At 45.9% G+C, this 22956-nt stretch overlaps 1 protein-coding gene across 1 annotated transcript in view; it reads left to right on the forward strand.

The window, feature by feature from the left end:
• LOC141083008 (uncharacterized) overlaps positions 1–3345 on the forward strand; it is a 354683-nt gene extending 351338 nt beyond the window's left edge. Inside the window, exon 2 of the transcript XR_012230621.1 lies at positions 2639–3345. The gene's annotated coding sequence lies outside the window, so the exon portion shown is untranslated. The remainder of the gene's footprint in view (positions 1–2638) is intronic.
• Positions 3346–22956: the final 19611 nt, after the last annotated feature.

Consider the following 22956-nt stretch of genomic DNA (forward strand, 5'->3'; position numbering starts at 1 on the left):
AAAAATCGTATTTTTTCCACAAACATGATCAATTAGTTCCCAATTTTTTCATTTTCCCAAGGGTAACAGGAGAAATTGGACCCCAAAAGTTGTTGTCCAATTTGTCCTGAGTACGCTGACACCCTATATGTGGCAGAAAACTACTGTATGGACACACGTCGGGGCTCGAAAGGGAAGCAGTGACGTTTTGGAATGCAGACTTTGATAGAATGGTCAGCGGGTGTCATGTGCGTTTGGAGAGCCCCTGATGTACCTAAACTATTGAAACTCCCCACAAGTGACCCCATTTTGGACACTAGACCCCCCACGGAACTTATCTAGATGTGTGGTGAGCACTTTGAACCCCCAAGTGCTTCACAGAAGTTTATAACACTCGGACGTGAAAATAAAAAAATCATTTTTTTCCACAAAAATGATATTTTTGCCCCCAATTTTTTATTTTCCTAAGGGTAACAGGAGAAATTGGACCCCAAAAATTGTTTTGCAATTTGTCCTGAGTAGGCTGATACCCTACATGTGGGGTTAAAACACTGTTTGAGCGCATGGCAGAGCTTGGAAGGGAAGGAGCACCATTTGACTTTTTCAACTCAGAATTGGCTGGAATTGAGATCAGACGCCATGTTGCATTTGGAGAGCCCCTGATGTGCCCAAACAGTGGAAACCCCCAATTCTAACTCCAACCCGAACCCCAACACACCCCTAACACTAATCTCAGCCCTAACCCTAACCCTAGCCCTAACCCTAACCCTAGCCCTAGCCCTAACCCTAACCCTAACCCTAACCCTACCCTAACCCTAGCCCTAACCCTAACCCTAGCCCTAACCCTAGCCCTAACCCTAACCCTAGCCCTAACCCTAATGGAAAAATGGAAATAAATACATTTTTTTAATTTTATTATTTTTCCCTAACTAAGGGGGTGATAACGGGGGGTTTGATTTACTATTTATGGCGGTTTTTATGTTTGGCAGCTGTTGCACGCTAAAAGACGCTTTTTATTGTAAAAATAGTTTTTGCATCACCACATATTGAGAGCTATAATTTTTCCGCATTTTGACACACCGAGTCATGTGAGGTCTTATTTTTTGCGGGACATTTTTTGATCGCTTTTTATTCCGATTTTTGGGACGCAGAATGAACAAAAACCAGCGTTTCATGAATTTCTTTTGGGGGGGTGCGTTTACACCATTTTGCGTGCGGTAAAATTGATAAAGCGGTTTTATTCTTCGGGTAGGTACGGTTACAGCGACACCTCATTTAGGTCTTTTTTTATGTTTTGTCGGTTTTATGCAATGAAAACTATTTTATATAAAAAATAATTATTTTTGCATCGCTTTATTCTGCGAGCTATAACTTTTTTATTTTTTCGCTGATGATGCTGTGTGGCGGCTCATTTTTGCGGGACAAGATGACGTTTTCAGCGGTACCATGGATATTTATATACATCTTTTTGATCGCGCGTTATTACACTTTTTGTTTGGCGGTATGATAATAAATCATTATTTTTTGCTTCGTTTTTTATTTTTATTTTTTAAGGGGTTCACTAAAGGGGTTAACTAATGGGACAGTTTTATAGGGCGGGTCGTTATGGACGCGGCGATACCTAATATGTGTACTTTTATTGGTTTTTTTTTTATTTCCAAAAAATGGATTTATTGGGGGAATATTTTTTTTTTTTCTAATTTATTTGGCGATTTTTTTTAAATTATTTTAACACTTTTTTTTATTTTTTTTTAACTTTATTAAATAGTCCCAGGTGGGACATCACTGGCCTGTGACAGATCGCTGATCTGTCACATCACAGATCACTGTGACAGATCAGCGATCTGTCACAGGCAGTGCAGAAGGCTTCCTCATGCCTGCGCTTTGCAGGCACTGAGGAAGCCAGCTTCCTGCAGGCCCCCGAAGGCCCCCGTCGCCATCTTGGATTCGGGGGCCTGCAGGAAAGGAGCCCCCCGCGGCAGCGCTGCACATTGCGCTGCCGTGGGGGGCTCAGGGAAGCACGGAGGGAGCCCCCTCCCTGCCGATGCTTCCCTTTAAACCCCGGTACACCGCGATCATGTTTGATCGCGGTGTGCAAGGGGTTAACGTGTCGGGGGCGGTCCGTGACCGCCCCTGACACATTGTGCCGGGTGTCAGCTGTGATAATCAGCTGACACCCGGCCGCGATCAGCGGCGCTCACCACGTGGGCGCCGCTGATCGCAGTAGACGTACTATCCCGTCCATGGGCATAGGGGCCAAGGTCCCATGGACGGGATAGTACGTCGGATGGCAGGAAGGGGTTAATATATGTTTTTTCAGTGTCCTGTTTTCAATTATTGTTCCTGGTTGTTATACGTATGTTTATATAATTTTTTTTCCTGTCTATTTTCCTTCTTTGCCAGGAAGGGTTAATTTCTTGATGTTTGATTTGAAATTGATCTTCCACCTGATGCATTCTATGGTAGAGTATGTAACTTAGATGACTTTGTGTATGTGTATACCATGATTAAGGCTTAATTGCTGAAACGCGTTGGTCATATTTCTGCCTTGTTGTGTTACCCACATTGTTTTTTCATGTTTTTAAAAAGCAAATAAAAAACTTTTTCAATACATCAGTGGATTGTTTGAAGCACATCTCTTCTTTTTTTTGCCCTTCAGTATTCTCTCATCAAGCACTCCCACCACGCTGTGGTATCCAGCTTCAAGCACATCCTCTGAAAAGTAGTATCGTTCCTGTCTCCAGCACACCATCCTTAAATTATCTCTAATGACTAAGACCAGTATATGTGTGTAAGGGGCTGACATTGCTATGGACATCAGAGACATGCTGCCCCTTTAAGAGACAGCACCCCCTTGGCTGATGTGATGGCACATTCGATTCTACCCTTCAAAAGACTGCTTTGGTTTGCTCTTCCAGCTATGGAGAGGGAAGGGGCTGTTTTCCCAGTGAGTGTTTGGAGCTGGGAGTCTGCAGGAGACTGACTGTGAGGAGAAAAACGTGCAGCTTAGAACTGACTGAACTTATGGGATTGTGTATACCCTTCTGGGGATAACGAAGGTGGTTTTCCTGTGTTACTGCGAGAAGCCACGAAGATCTACAAGGAAGGAATTTAGAAGATGGAGTTCACCATTTCTAGGAACAGGTTTGGAATCATCACACAAGGACAAGACCATGTTGCACAGAGCTTTCAGGGAGGACATCGCATCATCTTGCAGAGAACTGCAGGGGGGCCCCAGGAAGGAACTGAGACACCAACTTTACCGTGAGTGTTAACCCCGTGTGCGCACATGTTTAGGGCTTAGAATAGGCTGCAATAAACAGAGCACGGTAGCCGTGCGGCCGAAGTAGCAGCGGCCAGTCAGGCTACAGTTATAGTAGCATCATACTGTACTTTATTGTATTGTTTTGCATTTTGAAAGAATACACTGATCTGTAATAGTTGGTGCACCATGCCATTTGTATGGCCCAGCTAGAGAATATTGCTTTTGTAAATTGTTTTATGTCATTGCATACTCCTGTTTACACTTTCCTAGCACTGTATTCCTTGCCTGTAAATAAATTAACCCTTTGTTGTTTGCACCTCATCTTGTCCCCTGGCCATCGCTTCAAGTTGCGCTGCGAGCAGGGTGACTATCACCAAGATGCAGGCAAAAGGCGGCAACAGCGAGAATGCTAGTGCTAGTGGGGATGCTGTGGGCATTGGTGGAACCCCTGCAAGGACACTCCCTATGGGCACCATATTTAGTGTGCTTCCAAAATTTGATGGCAATAATATGCCCCTGTCTGATTGGGTGTCCCGGCTGCAAAGCACCCTGAAGATTTATAACATCAGCACAGACCTTGAAGTGGACATTGCGTTGACTGCCTTGGAGGGAGAGGCCGGTAAAAACATCTGTCTACAGCCAGAAATCACCCGTAGTACCCTGAAGGAGCTAGTGAAATTCCTGGAAGAGATCTAAGGCGAGACTGCTAGCGCGGGACACCTCCATGCCAAATTTTTCTCTAGACTGCAGCAGGAAGAAGGGATCTCTCAGTATGCGACAGCACTGCAAGAAGTGTTGGCAGAAGTGCAAAGGAAAGAGGCGGATGGGCTCGGTGGCATGGGCTCCAAAGACCGGATACTCTGGGAACAATTCATTCTGGGACTGCACAACTCATCCTTGAGGAGAGCACTGTCAGAACGGGTCCGTGTAGATCCGACTCATTCATTCCGTCAAATCCTGGCAGAAGCAGTGGCCCGAAGCAAGGAAGACAGCAACACGTCTGGTGTGATGCCTGTCCAGGGTGCCAATACCAGAGGACACCCAAATTATCAGGAGGCGCTGGTCCAGGTAGTGCACGACTTGCAGCAGTCTCTTGTCAGTATGCAAGACAAATTAACCTGGATGGAGCAAAGAATGGGAGAACAACAGTCTGTCTCAACGCACTCATATAACCATCCTTCGGCCTGACCTTTAAGGGGTCAGTGGGTGCAAGCCCCCCCGCCAGGCATCAGAGGCACGAAGACAGGCTCGGGGTGCCCCTCGGCGAAGAGCAGACATCCAATGCTGGGAATGTGGAGGACAAGGGCACCTTGCCAGGGACTGCCGGAATTATGCTCAAAGCCAGCAACAGCCGCCATTTAACTACCAACCCCAGCAGTAACGCAGTACTCTGTGGGGGAAGCAAGAAGAGAGGCAGCTCGTTATCATAATGAACACCTGATTGCTGGGAGTCCCATCCTGTGTGCTGAATTTGAGGGCATTCCAGTGGATTGCTTGATAGATACCGGTTCACAAGTGACAACGATGCCAGAATCATATTTCAAACAGCATTTTCAAGCCCTGGCCAAGTCAGAGAAGGTAATCTTCTGGATGTACCACTACCACCATGTGATGATGAATCCTGAAAAGAACCTACTACAACTCCTGCAGCAAGTGTTCCTCTGGAAGATAGTCAAGAGCTCCGGAGATCCAAGAGGTCTACTGTGGGGGTTCCTCCAGTCCGATATATAGAACAGTGTTCTCTGTCTGTTTTACCGATTTTGTTTCCTGCTCTATAGGTGCTGTTCCCGCTTTGCAAGTTTCTTCATTTCACTGCAACCTTAATGCTGTGATGGCCGAGGACAACCATCTTTAAGTAGGGAGGCATGTAAGGGGCTGACATTGCTATGGACAGCAGAGACACGCTGCCCCTTTAGAGGAGACCGATGTGAGGAGAAAAATGTGCAGCTTAGAACTGACTGAACTTATGGGATTGTGTATACCCTTCTGGGGATAACGAAGATGGTTTTCCTGTGCTACTGCGAATAGCCATGAAGATGTACAAGGAAGCAATTCAGAAGAGGGAGTTCACCGTTTCTAGGAACAGGTTCAGAATCGCCACACAAGGACAAGACCACGTTGCATAGAGCTTCCAGGGAGGACATCGCATCATCTTACAGAGAACTGCAGGGGGCCCCCAGGAAGGAACTGAGACACCAACTTTACCGTGAGTGTTAACCCCGTGTGCGCACATGTTTAGGGCTTAGGATAGGCTGCAATAAACAGAGCATGGTAGCTGTGCGGCCAAAGTAGTAGTGGCCAGTCAGGCTACAGTTGGAGGAGCAGCATACAGTACTTTATTGTATTGTTTTGCCTTTTGAAAGAATACACTGATCTGTAATAGTTGGTGCACCGTGCCATTTGTACGGCCCAGCTAGAGAATATCACTTTTGTAAATTGTTTTATGTCATTGCATACCCCTGTTTACACTTTCCTAACACTGCATTCCTTGCCTGTAAATAAATTAACCCTTTGTTGTTTGCACCTCATCTTGTGTACTGTAGTCTCCCTGCATTGTGGTGGTCCCCCGGCCATCGCTTCATGTGCATGCAGATCTGCTCTTCTGTGCCGGACTACTCACAAAATTCACCATTTTGAGATGTGCTCTTCATAGCTCTTTGCTAGACCTGGAACTAATGCACCAAGCTAGCAGACAGCCGCAAGCCGCAATTTATGAGATCGCGAGCCACATGTGGCTCCCGAGCTACAGGTTGGGGATTCCTGCCCTTAAATAACATATCACATATGTATAAACGAAAGAAACGGTAACCATTGATATATAGTTATATATAGTATTCAGCAGAAATAGGAAATGGGTCTAGGGATAGTATATTGTAGATACACTGGCTTGGTAACCTTGCAGCACAGAGAGTTTTGCATTTATCAAAAATCTTAAAAACCTTATAAATGTCAGAATATACCATATGAACATATACAATATAAGTTTACTAGAATGATCAATGCCTACAGCCCGATGAACATAGTCTTGAGTTTTCAGGCTCTGTATATAGTGTACTATAACCTCTTAGATACACCAGATCAGCAGCACAGTATCACCCATGAAATGTTTAGATACAATGGCTAAGGAGATAGTATCACACAGAAAAGACTTAGCTAGATATAACCTAGATGGGCTAATGTCTGCTATTTTCTATGTCTATGCTGATTTTGTGTGGACACATCATGTCTGTATTGGAAGAAAGACTTCTCTTGGCATGACAAGTCAAGCTGAAACCGTGCCAGGCGAGTTCTATTCATACAGATATGCACAATGGCGGCTATGTGTTGGGGCCAGTCAGGGGAGCAATTTATTTTTGTTTTTTTAATCAGTGCATACAATTCCCAGATTTCCTTGCTTCCCAGCATTCCAAGACGCCGTAACGCCTTTCACTCTTCTTCTTGAATTAGACTTAGCTGGTGACCATTTTGTTTTTCTGAGAGTCATGAGAAGCTCTATGTATACAATCGGATTCTTCTATGACACACAAGTACTGAACTGGTGTGTGGTAAATGTCTATGTTTTAGTGCAACCAGATGCAGTCAGAAGCATTCTGCTATCCTGTGTCTGTATGTGGTTCCTGAGTATGAGTACTCAGTCTACTACTGTCTAGTAGCGGATATATGTGGAAACTGGAAAACTCTTCAGGAATATCCAGGAGTTTTAAAATCTGTCGCATGCAGCCATAAGCTCACCTTTCCCCATACCTGAACTTTCATCCGCTCCACAAAGCATCAGAATATTGATGGTGGCGAAGGGAAGTGCAGAAATGGAAAGAGGTGAGTAGTGACCACAGTATGGGCTAAACATGTAAGGCCTCTTTCACACATCAGGTTTTCGCCGTCAGGCGCGATCCGGCGCTTTTGACAGAAACCGGATCCGGCGAAATGCAATGCCGGATCCGGTTTCCCCCCCATTGACTTGCATTTGCGCCGGATCGCGCTGGATCGCGCCGGATGGCCATGCGTTTCATCCGGTTTTCGCCGGATCCGGCAATGTGTCGCGATCCGGCGTCTGGAAAAAACGTCTACTGTAACGTTTTTTGTCTCCGGCGAAAAAGCCGGACACGCCGGATCCGGCGCGTCCGGCTTTTTCACACAATGAAAGCCTATGAGCGCCGCAATGCGCCGGATCCGTTTTTTTTGGTCTGAGCATGCTCAGTAGCTCTGCCCACAAGACATATATAAAAGCAAGACAGTGGGACCCACAGCCACACCCAACATGCCACCCAAGCCAAGAACCAGGAGAAGGCAGCAGACATCTGCAGCACCATCAGCACCACCACCACCCCAAATGGAGCAGCAAAGGGAACATGCTGAGGAGGGGAGTCCAGAAGCAGATGAGAGACGGTAATTATCAAATCCCCCATTCCTCCAAACTAGGGCCATGGAATATCAAGATATTCATTGGCCCTTTGTTTCTCTTTATTCAACAGCCACCAAAGAGATGCAGCAGCAGCAGCAGAAATGGCATCACTGGCAGCAGCAACAGCAGCAGCAATACCCACAGCCATGGAGTCTGGCCATCAACAGGACAGCACATCTTCTTCTGGGAGCCCTCCCTCGCATCGTCAGCGTTTGACGGTAAGTTTTTATTTCCAAAATCCATCATCTCTGTAATATATGTCTATTCATTGACTTTTATTTCAAAACAGGAATCACAAGATGAAGAGGAGCTCCCAGAAGAAGAAGGAAGGGGTGGACAGACACCTGGAGTGGGCTCACAATTGGTAAGTTTTTTGCATCAAACGCAGAAACACAACATCACACTACACACAACACATAGAAAACAATGTTCTGCAGACCACACACAGCAAACAAATGCCTACATCCAAAGACATAACATTTTTTGTTTTCTTCTCTAGTATTCCCAATCTGGTGCTCGGCCAAGAGGTCCTCGCAGTGCCTCCCAGGGTCGTCGGCGACAGCAACGCGGCGGTCACCAGCGTGTAAGTATAAATATTTTTGCTTTGTTTTTTTGCACTTTTTATTTCATTTCTTTTGTGGAGGCTAATTATGTTATTTTTGTCTTTTTCTTTAACAGCCTTCACAGCATGCTCCCGACTCTGACGGTGAGGATGGAGGGATTGATGTGGACCGCCTCATCGATCTCGTCAGAGAAAGGGAGCCGCTCTGGAATATGGCTGACCGCCGCCACGCTGACCTGATAGTTACCCGACGACTTTGGGAGGAAATCTGTTCTCTCCTTGTGGGCCGCTGGGAGGACCTCGAAGCTCGGGCCCAGATTAAAGAGCGTAAGTATATACAGTACCGGTTGCTTGATGTAAACCAGTGTTTCCCGAACTCCAGTCCTCGTGGTCCCCACGGATCATGTGTTCAGGATTTCTATTTACTATGGAAATCCTGAAAACATGACCCCTGGGGACCATGAGGACTGGAGTTTGTGAAACACTGATGTTGTATACTAACCACTCCTTTCTCGTTTCAGGGAACAGAATTGTGAATCGGTGGCGGTCTGTGAGGGATCGTTTCAAGAAGGAGTTCAATAAAGAGATGCGGGCCCCGAGTGGATCTGGAGGACGCAGGAGCAAGTACAAGTACGCACAAGCCCTGTCGTTCCTCCGGGAAACAATGCTCACCAGAAGGTAAATATTACACACCACATGTGAAAAGAATGTTAGATGTAACTTTTTTTTTTCAGCCAGGGCCATACCATGTCAGTATTTTAATTGTTTTTTTTTCTCTTTATTACACAGCACGGTGAGCAGCACTCGGGAGCCTGCACGATTGGACCCTTCTGAGGCGATCCCTGAGGAGACCGGCACCGAGGGACACTTCGACCGCCCCGGTACATCTGCACCTTCCCAGCCTTCCCACACATTTGACCCATCTGTCCCATCCACCAGCACAGGAGCATCGTGGCCGCCTACATTACATGAAGCTGCTGGTGAGGAGATCGCTTTCCCTTTACCCCACCCTTCTGCCCCTGCCACCTCTAGTACACCTGCGGGTACTGGGCGGCAGCGGCAGAGGGGTCAGGAAAAGAGTTATGCGCAAGAGTTCTTGCATCTGAATGCATCTTTCCAGAACTGTCTCAAAGTCTTGTCAGAGCAAATCTCCGCAGGCTTTCAGCAGATCAACTCCAGCATTCTGGAGGTGAAGACACTTCTGCAAACCATGCATTCAGAAGCAAGATCTTCGCCAAATCACACCTTTTTCAGGTCTGTTGTGGAGCGCATGGAAACGCTATCTCCTACCCAGCAGATGCATGTAATGCATTCGTGCCACGGTGCTCTACAGCAGGTTACCTCCCAACCTCCACCTCCCACCACTGTAGTTCCTCCACCTGCACCCCCTCCAGCCACTTTCCATCCTCCCCCTCCTATTACATCTGCACCCCCTCCAGCCACTTTCCATCCTCCCCCTCCTATTACATACCAGCAACCTCACCAGTACCAGCAACCTCCCCAGTACCAGACATCTCCCCAGTTCCAGCAACCTGCCCCGTACCAAACTCCTTCCCCGTACCAAACTCCTTCCCCGTACCAAACTCCTTCCCCATACAACTTTCCATCAACATCATCTGCTCCTACAGTCCCTGCCCAACCCTCCACTCCACCGCCCACCACCTCTTCTGCCTCCCACATGTCCACCCATTCTGTAGCTTTTTCAACACCATCACCTCTAACTGTTCCTTCCCCACCACGATCCCAGTCCTCTCTCCACACACCCAGTGTCGAAGTGTCCCGCAGCCCCTCCAGCAGTATTTCCACCCCACAGTACACAGATTTGTAATGTGTGTTTTTTGTAATAAAAATGCCCATTGGGTTTAAAACCTTTATTAAAAAAGTTTTTTGCACTTTAAAAACATTTTACAAAAAAAAAAAAAAATTTAAATAAAAGTTAAATTATCGTTTCACAATGGTTGTCTGTCATTTCTTTCTGCGGCAAACTATGTTTTAAAAAAAGGTTAAATACAGGGTATTTCAAAGGTAAAAAGGTATTCAAAACCAGGTATATAACTGTGGGTAAATTTTAGCTTTTTGCCACAGTTGTGTTCCTGGTTGTGTTTGAAGCAAAGTATTTCACCTAAAAAGTTGTGTTTATTGTTGGTGATTTCCTACCAATGTACACAACTTTTGTTAAAAGGTGAAATACTTTGCATAAAACACAACCAGGTACACACCTGTGGCCTAAAGGTAAAAATAGTAAGACCATGACAAGATAGCCAACTTTGGTTGGCAAAGGTATATACTGTTGGTCCAGAAGGTACACAAGTTTGGTTAGGGCACAAATCTTTCACACTCTGTCATCCTGCCAGTGTACTCTGCCTTGAGGTGACATAAAGTATAGTGCAAAATTGTCCCTCATTACTGAAACCGTCACAGAACTTCTAGTGGTAATATTTCCAATGACAACATCCATCTTCGCCAGTAACTTGCTCTTCTCTCCAACCTGCACTTTCTTCTCTACAACCTGTCAAAGAAGGGCTGTAGGAACATGCTATATCTAGTTTTCCAGTAGCCAATCCCGTTCGGAAGGCCAGAAGGGTAAATTTTAAAAACCGGATCCGGCGTAATCCGTCGAAAAACGGATATAAAAACGGATAGAAAAACGGATGAACCGGATGAGACGGATCCGGTTTTGTCTGTCAAGAACAAGACGGATCCGGCAGAAAACCGGATCCGGCACTTCAGGTTTTACAAAACATTTGCCGGATCCGGCATTCCGGCACGACGCCGGATCGCGCCTGACGCCGAAAACCTGATGTGTGAAAGTAGCCTAAGACTTTATATGCTTCCCGTCAGGCGCAATAGATCTGACAGGCACACAGTAATTAGTTTCACTTCTCTCTCCTTGCCCACTTATCAGAAAACCCCACCCCTCCTAGTTATCTCCTGACTCTACAGGCTCTGTGAAACCTGATATCACAGTGACTCAGCAGACCTTCTAGTGAGCAGATATCAACACTTTGGCTTCTCAGGCACATTGCGCCTGATTTCAACACAAATTGAAAGGTTAGTATTTTCTTTTTTTATTCATCACGATTGTGTATTTAGCTTGTTTTATGAAGGATTAATGCTAAGTTAGTGTACATAAGTACTGTTTTCTTAGACAAAAGGAGGGTGGCTTCTAAGGCACATTGCGCCCTAACACATACTCTTTCTCTCTTGCTTCAGATTTTCTGCTACAATGGCCAGAAAACAGTATGATTCATCTAAACCCCTTCATTTAGAAGAAATGAAGATTTTTTTGTTAGAAGATGATGAGGAAGAACCAGCAGTAACTGAGGATTTAGAGGAATCTAGTGACATTTCATCTGAAGATGAGGTAGCAGAATGTAACACTGATTCTGGAACAGAGCAGGATGGTGATGACACTGATACAGAGGAAACAGACACAGATCTAGCTTATTATTTGGGCAAAGATAAAAATACAAAGTGGAACAAAAAGGCACCCAAGAACAAACAGCGCAGAGAATCCCACAATATTATTACACACCTTCCTGGAGTTATTGGAAGTGCTAGAAAAGCTAAAACTGCAGTGGAATGTTGGAGTAATCTAATTACAGATAGCATGTTGGAAACTATTGTTCGGTTCACTAACCAGTATATTGACACAATCAAAGAGCAATTCTCCAGAGAGAGGGACATCAAAAACACTGATGTGATTGAACTCAAGGCATTTATTGGCTTGTTATACCTAGCTGGTGCTTTCAGAGCAAATAGGCAAAGTTTGGAGGAGCTGTGGGCGACAGACGGTGATGGCATCGAAAAATTCAGCCTTGTGATGAATCTGAAACGATTCAAAGTCCTGATCCGTTGCCTCCGTTTCGATGATCGAAGTACCCGGACAGAACGAAAAGGTTATGACCGGCTTCTTTACAATGCTGAATGTGGGTGGCATCAATTCACAAGTAATTTACCTCGGTAATGAACTTAAACAAATGCGCAGGAGAATGTACCTAAAACATTTGGCTAATGAACTGGTGAGTGGAGAGCTAAGCCTAAGAAGTACAAAGACGGTTGGAATGCCCCTTGCCCTGCAACACCGGTTGAAGAGATATCGTCCCAAGGACGTTCCAGAACAAACACCGACTCTACCACCTTCTAAAAGACGCAGTTGTACTACCTGCTCATTTGTATCTGGTTTCAGAAGGCTTTCTAAATATGACTGCAAAATATGTAAAGAATCAATCTGCCTTTCCCATGCAACTTTCGTCTGCCAGCCTTGCTTTTCCAAGTGTACCTGTGCTGCTTCTGCTGCAATTGAAACCACTGAAGATGAGTAGAAAATAATTAAGTAACATCTAAGTGCAATATCCTTTAAGTTTTTTTCCATAATTTTATATTTAAGCAATAGTTAAGTAAAGATAACTGGAGCCTATTTGGCGGTACTACCGAAAAGTGGTACTTTTAGTTTTAATAAGTTTATGGTTAATAAATGTTTTTTTTTGCATCTGATTTGGTGTAATCTCTTTTAATACATTCCTATGAAGGTCACTGACTACTTCTATAGTCCTGAAATTGAAATATGTAGCTACTATAGGTGGTTTTCTGACCTGTGCTTGTCAGGCACATTGCGCATGAACTGAGGAGAATCTATATTGCGCCTGACGGAGGGTTAATCGGGAAAGGAGTGAACTTTGGTCTGTGCCTGTGGATGGATGATAGTAGCAGCAGGTGAAATAGTTTGAGGTCTCTCTAAATAGGAAGGGAGGGTTTCAGAAATGGTTACCATCTGATTTGGTGTCTGTATGGAAGGGAAGGGATATTGTATGTATAAAGGGAGATTCTAGTCTGTTGCTTGCTCTGTATACAAGAAGGTGCAATCTGTATTCAAGGGGGACATAATCTGTAGCCTGTATGTACGGGTGATATAATCTGGAGCCTGTATGCAAGGGGGATATAATCTAGATCCTTTACACAGATGTTTTTGTATGATGTCATTTACAAAAGGGTCCTGACCTGGGGTTTACTTAGAGGGTGGCTCTAGCCTATACTCAGTATGTGAACTGTGTGAGTGTCTTGTGTCTACAAAAATAGACTGTGATGAGGTGTTTTTATTAAATGAGGCTGATATGTTGTTTGTATTTATTTAAGAGTGTGTTCAGAGAGGGGTCATATCTACTATTTGTGATTCAGATTCTGTAGGTATGTTCTCTATGTTCAGGTTTGGAGAAATTGGCTGTTTCATGGCAACTTTGGTATTTTGGTGTGTTGATGCCTGTGTTCTGATGTTTGTGTTGCTGGAGATGTCTGTGGCATTGTAGGAGGATGGACCGGGCTAGGGCTACTTCACGCATCTCTGGGCTGGAACTGTCGGGTCTGTCACCATCATTGCTGGGGGAAACCTTTCTGACCTGGACAGACCTGAGCATCTGACTTTAAGGGGCGGGTCAGTTATAAAAGGAAGGGAGCACGTGATTTTGGGGCTTTAGGCAGGAGGAGAGCTGACATCTAGGGAGAAGGTTGACCTTGTCTCCACAAGGTCTGACAGTTTTCAGCCAGGTCGACAGCCTTCCCTCCTCCACACACGCTGATTGTGCACTACCTTATCGCCTATTACCTCAGACTGAGGACCATAGCTGCCCTCGCAGACCGGTGTCCCCAACTAAGTCCGACACACTCACCACCGCTGAGTCTCTTCACCACCCCACTCCCATCTCCCAGATTTATCTCTTGCTGCACCAATTCTCTGGATTGCACTACCCACAACAATTAAATTAAATCCCTGTATCCACAGTTTTAAACATGCCCTAAAAACTCATTTTTTTTAGGCTGGCCTATCACCTCACCTCACTTATCTAACTATTCCCGCTTTACCCTTCCTAAATTTTCCTCTGAATCTGTTCCCCTATACAATCTGTTTACACACCCTCCATGAACTCAATAGCACTTTGTGCTGGTTATCAGTCCCTTCAGTGTTATTTGAATTCTCTATTTATTATGGGCGGCTTGGTGGCTCAGTGGTTAGCATTGCAGCGCTGTGGTCCTGGATTCAAATCCCATCGAGGACAACATCTGCAAGGAGTTTGTATGCTCTCCCCATGTGTTTACTCTCATATTCCAAAGACATACTGATAGGGAATTTAGATTGTGAGACCCATTGGGGGCAATGCCGATAATGTCTGTAAAGCGCTGTGGAATTAATGGTGCTATATAAATGAGTAAAATAAATAAAATATATTGATGGCTGTACCATACCATACAATTCAAGCACTTTTTTTTTATCTTTTGTGTCTCCCCTAATTACTAGTTAGTTTTGTGTTACTCTGTAAAGTATGATAATGTCTGTACATGCTCCTCTGATTGCAAAGTGCTGAGGAATATGTTGGCGCTATAGAAATAAAAATTATTATTATGTCTGTGTCGACACAGATGTCTGTATCATTGTAGATGTCTGACTCACCAATGTGATCATGCTGACTATCCAGGAACGCTCTATAAGTCAGGGTGCACACGATCCGGAAGTAGCAGTGCTTTGGATGCAGCGTATGTTCACTGCATCCAAAGTTCTGCCTTCTCTTGAATGCAGGTAAATCTGCATGTGATCACTGAACCATGTGGATTTACTATATCAATACATCTTGTGAAATTGGCATGCTGTGGTCTGGAAAAACATGTCTCATGTCCGTCTCCGTTAGTGAGCCACGGGCGTCTGTGGACATATAGTGGATATGGTATTTCATCCACTATGCTGTAACAGCTGGCCGCTGCGGGTTTGATGCTGTGTAGGGAAGGTGACCTGATGGACAGACGGACTAGTCGGAGTGAAGAAGGAAAGGTTTGCACAGTATAGGTAGGTGTCAGTTATTACAGTGGGGGAAACAGCTAGGAAAGTGTAGTGGACGTGCAGTACCTTGGGTTGACCATTAGATGGCAGGGAGGAGTGTGAGCAAAGGACTTGACAACAGCTTAGGGCTTTAGAAACCGTTGGTCATGGGGGGCGGGGTTACAGTGACAGGGGACCGGGAGAGCTATAAATACTGAGGGAGGGTTCCAGAAGGTTCCAGTCCCCAGGGGGAGCTCCAGTGACAGGAGGACTGCTACAGTCTGTGCGCTGTGAGGAGAATCCAGACCAGGGGGACTGAGGAGAGAGAACGTCAGGGGGGTGGTCCTGACAGGAAAGTACCGCAAAAAGGACAAGACAGAGGCGAAACACACCGTGTGAAAGGAGACGTCTGACCAGTAAAATTACTGTTGGTGTACGGGCCTAAGGCACAGTGACGGACCTGTCAGCAGCGTCGACGAAGTGAAGTAGGGACGGTACGTGCATGAACGTCCCTGGTGCTAAGGTACGGTGTGTAAAGTGGGCCTTGAAACGGAGACTCAGGAAAGTGAAATGTATTGAAGTGAAGTGCGGTGTACTTCAGAGGCCATCAGGCGGACGGCCAGCGAATAAACCTGGACCTGTTGTACCCGAATGTTGCCTCCAGTTGTTTCTGTACGTCTCTGCGCGTTATAAAGAGGGACCACCCCCCAGCTCGGCCCACACCACCTCTACAGCTGTGTAAATACAGAGTGTCAAACCCGCAGCAGTTGTTGATCGTGGGCATGTACGCTAACACACACTTCTGCTAAATACAATCAGTGCTAATGAAAGTCTGAGTTATTAATCAAAACGTTATATGTACAAATAAAATGTATATTAGATTGCAAATACTAATCGTCTCAATTTAACTACAGTGTCTAGCTCTTTCCTTTTCTGTTATAAGGGTGCTTTCACATTGTGTTGAGGCACCCGTTCAGTGGCTCCGTTCAGTGGCTCCGTCGGGGTTTACTTCAGAATTCCCCCTCAAGCCGGATTTTAGACGTACGCGCTGACGGGGAGTAGACTATAATGGTGACAACAGAAAAAATATGCCCTCTGAAGTGCATCATTTTCAGGCGTATATGCATACTGGAGTTGGATACCTAGACTTAGTAGACTGAGTCTGAATGTCCACCTCCAGTAGGCGTATACACCCAAAAATGACGTACGGCAGAGGGCATATTGGGACTGCTGGTACCATTATAGTCTGTGGTCCCATCAGTGCATTTGTCTGAATCCCATTTTGTAGGGGGTTCGGATGTAAGCCCCAACAGCACTGAACGGGTGCCTGAACGCAATGTGAAAGCACCCTAAGGGTTAGGCTCTTACTAGTACACCACCTACTCGGAGTGCCACGATCCACACACATTTGTATAGTTGGAGATGTCTTGGCCATCAAAAAGGCTTGCCACCGTCTTTACCTTTAATTAGTGCTGCTCTGGTCCTCAGCAATATGTTGTAACCACAACTTCTCACTAACAGGAAGTCAGAAGTAACAGTTACAAAGCTCTCAATGCAACTCTATGAGAGCGGGACGAGAGCACTTTTGAGAGTTTCACATAGTCCTGGGTCGTCTTGCATCCTCTGCTCTTTTGAGGTCTAGCCACAGATTTTCAATGATGCTCAGATCAGGGGACTGTGAGGGCCATTGTAAAATCTTCATCTTGTGCCTTTAGAAATTGTTTATTGTGTGTTTTTGATGTATTTAGAATCATTATCCATTTGAAGAAGCCATCCTCTTTACAGCTTCAGCTTTTCTATAGATGGTATTATGTTTGCATCAAGAATTTGTGGAAATTTCATTGAATCCATTCTTCCCTCTACCTGTGAAATGTTCCCTGTGCCATTTGCTGCAACACAACCTCAAAGCATGATTGACCCACCCCCAAGATTAATGGTTGGCGAGATGTTCTTTTCCTGAAATTCTGTACCCTTTTTTATCCACATATACAGGTGCTTCTCACAAAATTAGAATATAATCAAAAAGTTAATTTATTTCAGTTCTTCAATACAAAAAGTGAAACTCACATAATATATATTCATTACAAACAGAGTGATATATTTCAAGTGTTTATTTCTGTCAATGTTGATGAGTATGGCTTACAGCCAATAAAAACCCAAAAGTCATTATCTCAGTAAATTAGAATACAAGCTTGAAAAATGATTGTAAAATAAAAAATGTTGGCCTACTGAAATGTATGTTCAGGAAATGCTAATGTTTTTAAACCATGTATTGGTACTTTTTGGAGTGTGGACAGGTGCCAAGTCCTGCTGAAGAATGAAATATCCATTTCCAAAAAGCTGGTCGGCAGAGGGAAGCATGAAGTGCTCTAAAATTTCCAGATAGACGACTGCGCTGACTTTGGTCTTGATAAAACACAGCCAAGCCATCACTGATTGTGGAAACTTCACACTAGACCTCAAGCAATTAGGATTGTGTATCTCTCCACTCATCCTCCACTCTCTGGCACCTTGATTTCCAAATAAAATGCAAAATTTAATTTCATCTGAAAACAACACCTTGGACCACTGAGCAGCAGTCCAGTTCTTTTTCTCTTTGGCCTAGGTAAGATGCTTCTGGGGTTGTGTTACGAATCCTAGAGTGGAGCCACTGGATTGCGATGCCGACCGATCTCGAGTGAGCTGACCAGGTGTGAAATTCAGAAATAGTGCTAACTGCTGTTGCTTCAACAGCATCCAGCAGCTAGAGGGGTTAACACAGTCACAGGAGACAGGGAGTGGTTAGCAGAGCCCCAGGGGGATTGTGGGAAACATGTTTACACTCTGGCAGCAGCCTAAAGAGATGAGTTGTGTATGATCTGTCTCTAAAATATGTTCAGGCAAGTGAACCATAGGGACACAGGATTCCATTACAGAGTGGAGCTGGGCTACCCCTATACTGCTACTGGAGAAAGTCTATCAGGAGCAGGAAGATAAGTACGATAAGAAGTTGTGTTACAGGATAATCTCCCTCAGCAACCCTCTCCCCCTCCCTCTCACTGTGCTAGAGAAATGCTGTGTACTGCTGTGCCTGTCTAGAGTACCACCTGTATGCACATGACACTCAGATCTACCTCTCTGGCCCAGATGTCACCTCTCTGCTGTACAGAATCCCGGAGTGTCTATCAGCCATATCCTTTTTCACCTCTCGCTTCCTAAAACTCAATGTAGATAAAACTGAACTCATTATCTTTCCTCCATCTCGCGTATCTTCCCTACCCGATCTATCTATTATGGTAAACGGCATCACGCTCTCTCCAGCACGTGAAATCTGCTGCCTCGGAGTAACTCTCGACTCTGCCCTGTCCTTCATACCACACGTCCAATCACTTGCCACCTCCTGTCGCCTCCAACTCAAATACATTTCCAGAATCCGTCCCTTCCTCAGTCCTCAATCTACTGAAACTCTTGTACATGCCCTCATCATCTCCCACCTTGACTACTGCAACACTGTCCCCTGTGACCTCCCCGCCAACTCTCTTGCACCACTCCAGTCTGTCCTCAATTCTCCTGCCCGACTAATCCACCTCTCTCCTCGCTACTCCCCTGTCTCCCCCCTCTGCAAATCCCTCCATTGGCTCCCAATTCCCCAACGAATGCAGTTCAAGCTACTAACAGTGACCTACAAAGCCATCCACAACCTTTCCCCTCCCTATATCTCTGAACTAATCTCCCAATATATTCCCTCTTGTAATCTTCGATCCTCCCAAGACCTCCTACTCTCCTCTACACTGATTTGTTCCTCACACCACCACCTCCAAGATTTCTCCCAAATATCCCCTATCCTCTGGAATTCCATGCCTCAACACGTCTGATTATCCACCACCCTTGGATCCTTCAAACGGAACTTGAAAACCCATCTTTTCAGGAAAGCTTACAGCCTGCAATAACCATTCTGCCGCCTCACCACCGCCTGAGCTGCCGCCTCATCACCACCAGAGCTGCTGCACCCCCGACCTTCTGTCTCTTCCCCACTATCCCGTAGAATGTAAGTCCGCAAGGACAGGGTCCCCTCCCCTCTGTACCAGTCTGTCATTGTAAATTTGTTTACTGTTAACAATATCTATAACTTTGTATGTAACCCACCTTCTCATGTACAGCACCATGGAATTAATGGCGCTATATAAATAAGTAATAATAATAATCTGTGCTGAACTGTGCTAACAAAAGAGACTGTTAGTCAATGTGCATCTAAGATGCAGCTGTACTGTTATAAAGCCAGTGCTTAAGAGACTTGAATTGTACTGAATGTGCTGTGACATTAAACTACACTGTTCATCTGTTCATGAGGACTCTATCAATTGTATTTGTGTGAGCAAGTGGATCCATCTTGTACCTGAGGAAGCTGCAGTACATGGTTGCCCTGAGTAACGGTTCCCCCAGAGTTCCAAAAAATTCATGAGACCTGCTCCGCCCCTATCTGAACTTAGCAGCATGCACGTAACACAGGTGGAACCGACCCTTATACAGGGACCGTTAGGGGTAGGCCCAAGGGGAAGGTATGCCGCAATAGCTAGTGCCAGAGGGACAGCTCAAAAGAAATGGAAAGAACCAGGGTACACACCAAGAACAGTATGGAGCAGCGCGTTCACCGAGAGGCATGAGGACCAGGACCAGGCAGTACACACGGAGGGTACGGGATTCTGGATAGGGCAGGATACTCACAGGGAGCACCAAGATCCAGGGCAATGCAGAGTGCACACAGGGAAATGTACAGTGACCGGGACAGAGCAGAGTACGCACTGAGAAGCGTACAGGGGAAAGGACAGAGCAGAGCATGCAGAGAAACACACAATAACAGGTACGGAGCAGAGCATGCACTGGGAAGCGTACAGGGACAGAGCAAGCACAGGGAAACACACAATAACAGGTACAGAGCAGAGTACGCACTGGGAAGCATACAGGGACCTGAAGGCTAGTCTGCACAGGACAAGTCAAGGAAAACAATAATCAGGCACCAAGGCACGGCCGCAGCTGCCAGATATACCTGACACCGGACGCCGGGTAAGGTCACTTCTGGGTCAGGACTCAGGCTACGGCCTAAGGCACCCGGCAAGCATGCATGCGCGGATGATGGGGAACCCGAGGTCGCCGCCCAGCCGGAAGAGAAGATGCAGTGTGGCACGCCCCCACCCCGAATACAGCAGTAACACATTGTCTATTGGTCATGAGTGGCTTGACACAAGCAATGTGACACTTCTAGCCCATGTCCTGGATACATTTGTGTGTGGTGGTGTCATGATCTCAGTGCGGGTTGGACCCACACGCTTGGGGTTAAAGGGAATCTGTCACCCCCTTTTTGAGATATCATATAATGATATCATTCAATTGTGTGTCACATAAGGATTCTCTTAGTACTTTTGCTTCCCCCTGACCCCGCACCTTTCATGCATAAATACCTTTTTTATATTGGTTCAGATGTATGTAAACTGCCGCTGTCCGGTCCGCTGGGCGGGGCTTATTCACCTGCTCCCCCCTCCCTGTCTTGCTCTATGCATTTCTTCTTGTGTAGAGCAAGACAGGGAGGGGGGGAGCAGTTGAATAAGCCCCGCCCAGCGGACCGGACAGTGGCAGTTTTCATACATCTGAACCAATATAAAAGGTATTTATGCATGAAAGGTGCGGGGTCAGGTGGAAGCAAAAGTACTAAGAAAATCCGTATGTGACACACAATTGAATGATACCATTATATGATATCTCAAAAATGGGGTGACAGATTCCCTTTAATGTCTGGAACCAGTGCTGGTGGACCTGCACTTCTGGGGTTAAATGTTATAATCCCAGTGCAGGCTCTTACCTGCACACCTGGGGCTTATTATTGTGGCCTCTCCTTGGTTCTGGGAAGGCTTTTTATAGCCTCAGGAAGCTCCAATCCCTGTCAGTTATACTTTTGCCCTTGGCAGAGTGTGTTGACCCCTGAGTGTGTTTGTGCTGTGTTCTTGTTTGCCTGATACTTGGGTGGTGGCTGCGCGCCGGCGCGGACAGGACCGTGACATTATAACTGACCATTAAGTTTTTGGGGTTTTTTTTGCAGAGAATTATGGATCCCATGCAGTCTCTTGCTGAATAGATGAAAAATCTGAGTCAGATGTTTCAGGGTTTATCTCTGGAGCAGCAAGCTCTTGCTCGCTCTCAGCAGCAGGTTCCTGAGACAGTGCGGAGGGCTTCATCTGTGGGGTCTCTGGGGGCTGGGGCAAGTGATGTTGTTCTGGTGTCCCCGGAACCACCTGTTAAACTGCCTGACTTCTTTTCTGGGAACAAAAAGGAGTTCAGGATCTTCATGGAGGGTTGCAAACTTTTTTTTAGTTTGAGACCACGTTCCTCTGGGGACGAAAGCCAGAGGGTAGGGGTCATTATGTCCTTATTAAGAGGGTCCCCACAAGCTTGGGCTTTTTCCCTTCCTCCCACTGCCCCTGAGAGAGTGTCAGTGAATGCATTTTTTGAGGCCCTCGGGCACATATATGATGAGCTGGACCGAGTACGATTGGCAGAGGACATGGTGATGAGTGTCTATCAGGGGAAACACTAGGCTGAGTGGTTTTGTACTGAATTCTGCTGCTGGGCCGCAGAGGTCTCTTGGGACAACGCCGCGCTTCGAGGACTCTTTCACAGAGGCTTGTCTGAGCGGCCGCAGGATGCTTTGGTGTTACATCCCCCACCTAACTCTCTTGAGGACGCCATGACCCAGGCCGTTCGGATGGACCGCAGGTTGTGGGCCAGGGGGTTGATGCAGGTGGGGACTCCATTGTTCCCCAGTGGAAAAGAGACTGTTTCTGAGCCGATGGACGTAGGCGCTCTCTCCCTGAAGGAAAAGGAGAGAAAACGCTGGAGGGAAAAGCAGTTATGCTTCTACTGCGGTAAAATGTGTCATTGGAAAAGGGAGTGTCCTGATTGCCCATCCTCAACCCGGTCGGCGGGAAATGACTAGGTCTGGGTAGTCAGCAGGAAGACTACTCAGACTCTCAGGTACCCTTTTCCTCGTTTTCTAAGGTTTTGCTTCATGTGGAACTGTTAGTGGACGGTTGTTCTTTTTCCTCTACAGCCTTCGTGGACTGCGGATCATCCATCAATCTTATTGACTCCCAATTGGTCACATGCTGCAAGATAGGGACAGCTAGGCTCAAGGTTCCAATCAAGGTGGTGGACATTGACTCCTCCCCCCTCCCTAAAGAGGGAATTCTCTTTATGTCTGATTTGTTTTTGCCCAGGGTGGGCGCTACCCATGTGGAAAACGTAAGTTGTTTGGTTCTGGACAATCTACCAGCAGGATTGGTGTTGCGCATGCCCTGGTTACAACGCCATAACCCAGTTATTAACTGGAAAACGGGGGAGATTGTTTAATGGGGGTTTAATGATTCTAAGTTATGTGATAAATCTGCACTACTGGTTGAATCTGTTAAATCTGTATCTGTGTCATCTGTCAAGCTGGAAGGTATTCCGGAGTACCTGAAAGACTTCGAAGATGTATTCTCCGAAAGCGAGGCCGAGACGTTGCCGCCACATAGACCCTTTGACTGCGCTATCGAGTTAGTCCGGGGGGCTAAATTGCCTAATGCCTGTCTGTTTATTTTATCTGGCCCTGAGTGCTTAGATATGAAGTATTACATTGCTGAGAGTCTTCGCAAGGGACACATACGTCCCTCAGTCTCACCTGTGGTGGCAGGGTTCTTTTTGTAAAGAAAAAAGATGGCGGTTTTCGTCTCTGTCTCGATTTTCATGAATTTAATAAGAATACTGTACGGAATACGTACCCCCTTCCGTTGATTCCCATTTTGTGTAACCAACTATCAGGGGCAAAACGGTTCTCTAAACTGGATCTTCAGGGGCATATAATTTGATAAGGGTCCGGGAGGGGGATGAATGGAAAACTGCGTTCCTCACGACCGAGGGACTGTTTGAAA

This window comes from Dendrobates tinctorius, unplaced genomic scaffold, assembly GCF_039654945.1.
Source record: "Dendrobates tinctorius isolate UK_male_01 unplaced genomic scaffold, ASM3965494v1 ptg000019l, whole genome shotgun sequence".
Taxonomy (NCBI): Eukaryota; Metazoa; Chordata; class Amphibia; order Anura; family Dendrobatidae; genus Dendrobates; species Dendrobates tinctorius.